This window comes from Colletes latitarsis, chromosome 11 (genome assembly GCF_051014445.1).
Source record: "Colletes latitarsis isolate SP2378_abdomen chromosome 11, iyColLati1, whole genome shotgun sequence".
Taxonomy (NCBI): Eukaryota; Metazoa; Arthropoda; class Insecta; order Hymenoptera; family Colletidae; genus Colletes; species Colletes latitarsis.
In genome coordinates this window covers 28,974,426-28,983,451 of record NC_135144.1, presented here as the reverse complement: position 1 = coordinate 28,983,451, position 9,026 = coordinate 28,974,426, and positions in this window count along the sequence as shown.

Sequence of the window (9,026 nt, the reverse complement as noted above, 5' to 3'; positions counted from 1 at the left end):
GTTGCAGAGATCGATTACGATCACTTTTGGTGAATAGACATACCCACGATATCCTACTCAGTTTCGAGAAAAAAATTTAATAAGTGGACAAATTTTTCGGCGAAATTAAAAAATTTCAAATCGTTTTAAAAAAATTATTTTTAGTTGCAAGGGTCAATTACAATAATTTTTGGTGAATAGACATACCCCCGAAATCGTACGTACTTTCGAGAAAAAAATTCTTTGCCGAAAGTATACTGTGTGATGGGTGTATATGAATGAGTGATCGGTCGAGTACTTGCGAGAGAGGCAAAGGTTGAGCGTGTCCCTCTATTGGAGAGCGCATAAAGTGCTGTCACAGATTCTACAAGAGAAAATAATAACAAAAGTTGGTATAAACGTATGTCGACTTCGTAAATTGAACGCGATAAAGGGGAGGTGGAAGGGTCGTTAGCGTTCGGTTAAATTGCGATTTTAATGGTACTTCTGGAAAACCGATATTCCGTTCGTCGAATATTTAAATTCTGCGTTTGTTTTGTCCGCGAATGCAATTCTGTTTATTTTGAGTTTATTTGAACGGTACCATTTGACTAAATGGATTAATAAACATTAAAATTGTTCATAAAATATCATACATGGAAATTCCGCTCTCTTTTCGATGTTCGTTTTTATTTTATTTACCAATTTATTTAACAACGATGCAGTATCAATTGGATCCGGGTGTGAGCTGGGATAATCCCCTTCAACAAAATGGTCATTTCAATGGAATTATTACGTGCGTAAAAATTGTTACAAAAATCGAGTGTCTGGTTTTCCTCATATTTAAATTTTGCGGTCGTTTTGACTCTCGATTCAATTTTTTTTTCGCTCATTTCATTTCATAATAAATCATTGCGTAACTAATATACAATTTACAATATTTTTAGTGGTACTTTTACTTTCATTTTGTTTCCCATTTTATGTAAGTATCAATTTAATTTAGTCAACGAGGTATTAACGAAAAATGAGGCTGAAATCCTAGGTGGACTTAGCGGTGGCATCCAAGGGATTAATAAGATGGTCTAGAAAAGTCCTTAGTATCCTCGAGGATCAAAATATCCTCGACAAAAATTGAGTTTTAGCCCGACTTGATTACTCGAATCTCTCGCTCTAAATTGCAAAATTTTCTTGATATTACTTCGAACCAACACATTTTTAACATATTTTTACTATCGTTCAAAATAAGCTGGTTTGTCGGTTAACCTATTTTTTGCGTCCCACCCCCTATGAGAGAAGTATCGTTTTATACTACATGAGATTAATTCTTCGTTAAGCTACGTGAAAGGTTGACGAAAGTGTCCTTGAGGTGTATAATAACTTGGAAATCCTTCTGACCCGCTTCACTGAAATAATTCGTATCAATTATTATCGTTAAGAAGTAAAGCGTAAGATGGCGAGGACTTTAATTAAGACGTTCTGCGCAGCGTTATAATCGAATTGCGCCGTTGGCGCGAACACCTCCGCCGATCCTTAGAAAACAGATTCCCCGAGACGTAACGTATTTTCCTCGTGATTCATCGTTTTCCATCCGAACGGCGAAGCGTAATATCTTCATTGCGAATAAACAGTTTTCGTTGAGGAAAAAAAGAAGAGACATACACGCGGTTAAAAGTTTTACGGAACCTTTACCAACAATTATAAAATGCCAAATGGCATCTCCAAAGATAGAAAAAACTGTTGACTTTGGTGTGCATATTATTGTACTTGGATAATTAACTATAAATTATAAATTACCTATAAAAATATGCTAACATCGACTCGATCAACTGCAATAAAAAGACCTCTAATTTCATATTCAGCACTTATCAAGTATCTTGTCGGTTACGACAGCTTCGTGGCACCGATCCTATGTTATTGCTTCGTGCAAGTCCCTCTAACGACCTTCCCGTAACGATGCCGTTCGTTCGTTTTCGCTGGATCGCCACGAATTGCGCCGCGTATTCCCGTTTTCTTCTCGCCGTCAGTAACAGACGGGAAAATCGCGGTAGCCGTGTTCCGTATTCATTCCCCGCACCCTCCTGCGTCCCCGCAACAGGCCAAACGCCTACACGCCACTGTGTTACGCCCACGGACGCCCGACGCCCACGCGTACGCTTCGATGTGTGCACGAGAACGAGGGAGAGATCAAGCGACGCGCGAAAACTTTTTTCTCCCTTTTCTTCGTCGCGCTGACGTCCGACCGTGCTCCTTCGAACAAAATATTTATCGTCGCCGCAACGTTATCCTTGAAACACACGCGGCGATGCCTCCGAGAGACACTGACGCTCCGCGATACGTCTTTCTTCGTCGCAGACGCGCGCGATCCTTTGCTGTCCCTCAATGAACGCGCGCTGCAGCCTTCTTCGGGTATCAAAACAAACACGTATCGTCTGGAGCGACCGAAGTAAATTTCAATTACTAAATAAACCTCTGGATTTAACATTGCTTTAGTTCTTGCAACGAAAATTCATCTAAAATAAATGTTTTATCGCAACTCGAAGATAATGTACCAATACGACACTTGGGTTTAAATTGAAAAAATGTTAGTATTATTACGCGAGAGTTAACCTTCCCACTTAAGGGGTCAACGTACGATTCGTGAGTTGAAAAATCAGAATTTCTTTGTTTTATGGGAACGGACGGTCGCGTGTTGCGTGTCCGTTGCATTTTATTTTCTCTGCGTCGCTTTGATCGATCCTGTCCCTTTATCTGCGTCGAGTCGTCTCGGAGACGACCCGAGGAGGGTGACTCGAATTAAACGCGTTTCTACGGGGTAGCGGGCAAATTCCCGGAAGCGACCGCTCTTCAGCGAAGTGTTTACTCGAGATACGACACATCCTGGTGCACTACGTATCTCCGTAATTGACCTATTTCCAGAAGAAACGGCTCCGCGCTTCCGCGAAACGATGTAGTCGCGCAAAAACAAATGCAGCCACGCTGTTGGGACTTCCCCGAAGTAACGTTTCCCTGCTAGCGAACCCTACCAGAAGCTCCTTTGTTATCGAATACCACACGTGTTTACTGCGACAAGCAGAACCTCCATTATACGAACTCCCGTTACATGGACCTTCTATTATGTTAACGTTCTATTGTACGAACAGTATTTCGTAAAACTATTAACGTTCATTATGGAAGTGACATAGCATGCGTAGTATTAGCGATCGAACAAAAATGTGAATTATAACGATACAAGTATAATAGAACCTATAAGTGTGATCGAATATCTTAAACTACACAAGAAAGATTTATACAGGGTATTCGGCTACCCCTGGGAAAAATTTTAATGGGAGATTCTAGAGGTCAAAATAAGACGAAAATCAAGAATACCAATTTGTTGATCGAGACTTCCTTAAAAAGTTATTAACGTTTAAAGTTCCGCCCGTATTGAATTTTTTTCTCGAAAATGCGCAGGATTTCGGGGGTATGTCTATTCACCAAAAATGATCGTAATTGACTCCTGCAACCGAAAATAATTTTTCCAAAACGATTTGAAATTTTTGAATTTAATTGTTAATAACTTTTTAACCAAGTCTTCATCAACAAAGTGGTATTCTTGATTTTTGTCTTATTTTGGTCTCTAGAATCCCCCATTAAATTTTTTCCCAAAAATTAATATAAACTATCCTCAAAAATATTTTATATTAATTTCAGAAATTTAGATACACACGAGCTGACGATAACGGCTATAAATTTTTTATTAAATTTAGCACACGAACTTTGTAGAGTTTTTCCTAACCTAACACCTAATGTAATTCTCGCTTTTAACCTTTCAACCGTTGCACTCGAGTATACTCGAGCTTGGATAACAATGTTATTCCAGATGCTCCACACACCTTTGTTTTTACAATTGCAATTTAAACGTTTATCTTACATTAATTATTGACAATTTTTTCTACGAATTTTCCCCTTGTTTCCGCGTGGTGTATCATTTTAAAGCGCAATCGTTGTTAATTTCTGGCCGAGGATCGAGAAAATGAAACGCCACACCTTCCCATCTTACTCGTTCCTCAAACTTAAAGGACCTTAAACAGTCCGAGAATGTGTCCCGTCTCGTCCAACAAACGAAAAGTTAATTCCCCCATCCACGGAGGCTGATTATTCCGCGGAGGATACCATCGAACGAAAGAACCACGTCGCTTGTAATTACGGCAGAGTTCCGTGAAATAATATAATTCGACGTGCTCCAATGTCCTGAAGGTTGGTCCCCATTGACGTCAGCCGTTGATTCTGGAAACGACGAATCCCCGTGCTTCGTGGACTTGCCGATGGGTGGGGATACACGCGTCGTGAGGAAATCGTCCGTAGGAGGGGCGACGCGATTCAAACCAGGGACGTTCTACCGAGCAACGGATCCTGCATCAAAATAGTCCTTTCCAAACAATACCAGACACCTGCCAAATTCATATCCAATCGGTTTTATTTAAACCAAGGGCTCCAAAACATTTTGCTAGGCGTCCATTTAAAAGAAAAAGAGAAAAAACTTGTACCCGTATTTACCTGTTTGCAAATCAAATTTACCTTATTGCAAAATCACTCACCTTGTGAATGATACAAAAGTATTGTGTTAACTTTATGTTAGGGTTAATACGAAGAGCAAAATTAGATTAAATTTCAGAAAATGTACAACCTAGCGTTAAAGGTGATGGCAGTTTCATAATGGTGTAGGGTTGGACGAGTGTCAATCGATGGAATCGTGAACAAATTCGTTCGTTTAAATACCCTGAAAAATAATTTGAAAGTTAGTACTTAAAAATGTAAGATTACAAATCATTTACCAAATGCAGTTTCTAACTCTACAATTAGTACATAGATTATTCTCGAAAACTTTGTCATTTAGAAGCCTCTATTGTGTAGATGTACTTGTTGCAGTAATAGTCTGTCTCGAGAATTGAACAAAAAAATTAAGTTTAATGAAAGGTTAAGGATTCGTGTTATCAATGTGCAAAGATCCATTGTTGTTGCAACATACTCGTCTCTATTAAACCACAGGCATTTCATATAGTTGATACTACCCTGCAAAGTGTAAAATGTGGAAAGCCGAGGGAAGGGATATCCCGAAGGAATAGATCGATGTTTCGTTCTGTGTAGTAAGGGACGCCTGTTGATATAAAACAGGAGTAGGTTCATTCATGAAAATGGCAAAACGTGAACATGTTGTATAATATATACCATCTCGAAATATGTATAGCTTTACCATTCGTTAATAGAACGCTGTATAGACGTTAGAATTGATGTACTTATAACCCTCGTTGGAACATGTTTCGAAAATTATAAATAAAGAAAAAGGTATTCGATTTATCAATTTATGACTTTGTTGCAGATTATTTACTGCAATTATTCATGTATATAAATATAGTAAAAGCAGAAACACACTATCAGTAATGCATACAGTTGCTCAAGACACAAAGTCATAGAATAGATGTGCAGTAAGTGATATTTTACCACAGACGAGGTATACGAGTACACCTTTCACCTTATGGGCTTTCGTGGCCCAATCTGACTGCCATACCGACCTGAAAATTCGGAGGTGATTTTAGCGTCCTCTTCTCATGGATGGCGGTCAGTTGAGAAACTATTTACTGAATTAGTATTGATAGGCAAACAGCTGTAGTTTGCGTAAATACATGTGAGTTGACTATGGAAGGGATTAAAATTCATTTCTGAATCTGTTGGTAACGTTGCGAATGACACGAAAATGGTAAAGGGGTTTCGAGACCCCATAAAAATGGGCCGAAAAAATACATTGGGTAAAAGATCTACTCGTATACCTCGTCTCTGACAATACTCTAGAATCTTTGATGAATCAATGAGAATCAAAACTAACCTAGCGAAGAAGCTCTATATTTATGATGACCTATGCAAAGCGGATCGCAGCCAATCTGCTAATATTATTTAGTTTTTAATTAATAATTGCATTACTCAGCTAAAAGTGATACGATTATTAATTAAACGGTAAATAATATTACCCAGGTCTCACCACGAGGAGGTTGCTGCGACTGGAGACCCACCCTAACCGAATCCCATCCACCCTCCATTAATAAAGAGCTTTTGTGACCAACGATCGTTGGTCGAATGAGAAACAAACGAAAGTGCAACCAATGTAAGATGCACAACCAACGAAGAGAGTTGAAAGAATTTTCGAAAGAATTTGTCTTCAAATAAAAATAACCTGCCTAACATAATGGTTAACCAAACACCTGCCTAACTATAAATCTAAATTCGTTTATTATATCAAGAAACAATTCTAAATTCGCAGCCATTAGCTCGGTGTCACCCACGAAGAATGACTTTTCTATCGTGGGTGACACCGATTACCAGGTCTCACCACGAGGAGGTTGCTGCGAGTGGAGACCCGAAGGGAGATAGATGGAATCCAAGTTCCATCGATCTCCCTTTCACATCCTTAGAAACTAGATTAGTCGTGCCAAGTAATTATTTTGTTTAAAAGAGGGACGAAGCTAAATCGTGGGTGACACAACGTGACGCGATACGACGCGATGCACCATGCAATAGTGCAAGGAACGAGTGACGCGAACCGAATAGCGAAGTCAAAAAGGTCAGCTCGTTGCCTCTTGGCAAGTCCGATCGAAGGGGAAGGGAATCGACGCACCCGACACGGGTTCCCCATTTCCCCCAAGCAGCCTGTTGGGAGCCAAATGGACCCAACTCGGGATGTCTGACAGAGAGAGGGATCCTGAGTCGGGGCTACCGCAGACAGGAACAGTCCCTGATCCCCTCTGCGGCCGAAATACCCTTTCCCTTGGATCGTCTCGCTAGAGGACGGCAACTGACCCTTCGGACCAGCTAATCGGCCGATCACTTGCTTTCTACATGGAAGCAGTGGTGATCGGAGGGGACGGGAGACGAGTCAAAGAGAAGCTACTTGTTAGATAATTACTTGGCAGGACACGCGGCTACACTAAAGACTTAAGTCTAAATACCAAGTAATTATTTTGTTTAAAAAGGGATGAAGCTAAATTGTTGGAGACGCGTCGCGACGCGATGCTGAACCGTGCAGCAGATCTTCGGATCGAATCCACACTACCCTTGGTAGATTGATTTCTATTTCTAGAAATCGATCTATCATTGGCAGGCGACTAGATCTTTCGGACAAACTGGACGGCCGATCACATGTTTCGTTCAACGGAACAGTGGTGACCGAAGCAAGAAACGAGATAACGAGTCGAGAGAAGCTACTTGTTAAATAATTACTTGGCAATATTGGAAGACGCATACAATAGGGACTTAAAATTAACGTCGAAGCTCAAGTCTAGTCAAGTTGAAGCTAAAATTCGGACGATAGAAGGAAACAAAGTTCCTTGTACCAAGCAATTATGTGGTTAAAAAGAGGGATGAAGCTAAATCGTGGGATACGCGACGCGACGCGACGCGACACGATGCTGAACCGTGCAGCGGATCCGAGGATCGAACCTACTGCCCTTGCTAACTCGATCTCAACAAGAAAACAGAGAACTGCAACCCCGAATCGAGGTCTCCATTTCTCCAACGCAACCCGCCGGGAGCCCGAAGGACCCGACTTAGGCTGTCTGACAAAGAGAGAGTACCTGAGACAGGGTCGACTTCCGCTGGAAGGTATGCGTTTCCGCAGAATACGGAAACTCCACACCTTCCAGCGAAGTGCCGTTTTCCCTCAACCAAGCTTACCAAGGGAAGGCGATTAGATCTTTCGGACCAGATACACGGCCGATCACATGTTTCAATCGATGAAACAGCGGTGACCGAAGCTAGGAACGAGGGAACGAGCGAGAGAGAAGCTACTTATTGAATAATTGCTTGGTACAGACGCGGAGATACATATAATAAAGAAATCTTCGACGTTAATTTTAAGATTCGCGACGAAGCTTAAGACTAAGCAACTTGGAATTAGAAGTCCCTCGGCGGTTGTGGCGTACTCCCTCGATGTCCTTGCGATTAATCTAAATTTAAACTGAAATCAAAAGTAATATTTATATTAGTGAGATACGAAAGGAAATTAAGCAACATATTACAAGAATTGAAGCTGAAACATAAAAATAAAAATCTTATATTAGTCAGTGTCATCGAAACAAATATGGTATATGCATCGACACAATGTTGTACATATCAAAACGAACATTCGACACCCTAACCCTAACCCTAACCGATTCCCAACCACCCTCCATTAATAAAGATTTTCTGTGATCAACGATCGTTGGTCAAAGAAGAAACAAACGAAAGTGCAACCAATGAAAGATGCACAACCAACGAAGAGAGTTGAAAGAATTTTCAAAAGAAACTTGGATCGAGACACCAAACAATCAAACGAAATGAAAGAATCAAAGTACCTCCGCAGAATATTACGAGAATTCGAGCAAGAACGTAATCACAAAAATCTTATTCTAACCAGTATAATAAAAATTCATGAAATTGTATAGAAACAAATATAGTATATGATTGAACATACATTATTATATCCTGCAATATTATACATATAGAAGCAATAACATAAATTCGACAAACAATGTGAAAGTAGAAACAGAGAAAAGGAACATTCATAATAACCAAATAAAATCAGATAGATAAATAAAATTGAATTCACATCAAACAAACAAATAAAAATAATAAAATACAAATAAGTGGAGTGGACTTACTACTTGTGGTCAGTACGTAGGATAGTTACCAAATAGGATGGTTACCACTGGGCCAGCTGTAAAGTAAGAAAATATTCATATTATAACAACATCAGTTAGGCAAGCATGGCAAAATCAGGTCATTGTAACGAAATTGGTATCAAACGACAAAATAGAAGTGGGGAGAGCAATTTTAAATAGTTCTTACCAGTGGTCATCACGGTCCGGCACTGGTCAGTAGTGGTCAGTAGTGGTCAGTTATCGGATCTGCACTGGTCAGCACTGGTCAGTAGTGGTCAGTTCTGGTCAGTTCTGGTCAGTCCTGGTCAGTCCTGGTCACTGCTGGTCCCCCCAGTGGTCAGCCCTCCACGAATAGCCTGACGTAGGCCCGCGAGACCCGTTCCCCCTGGATGCTCCAGG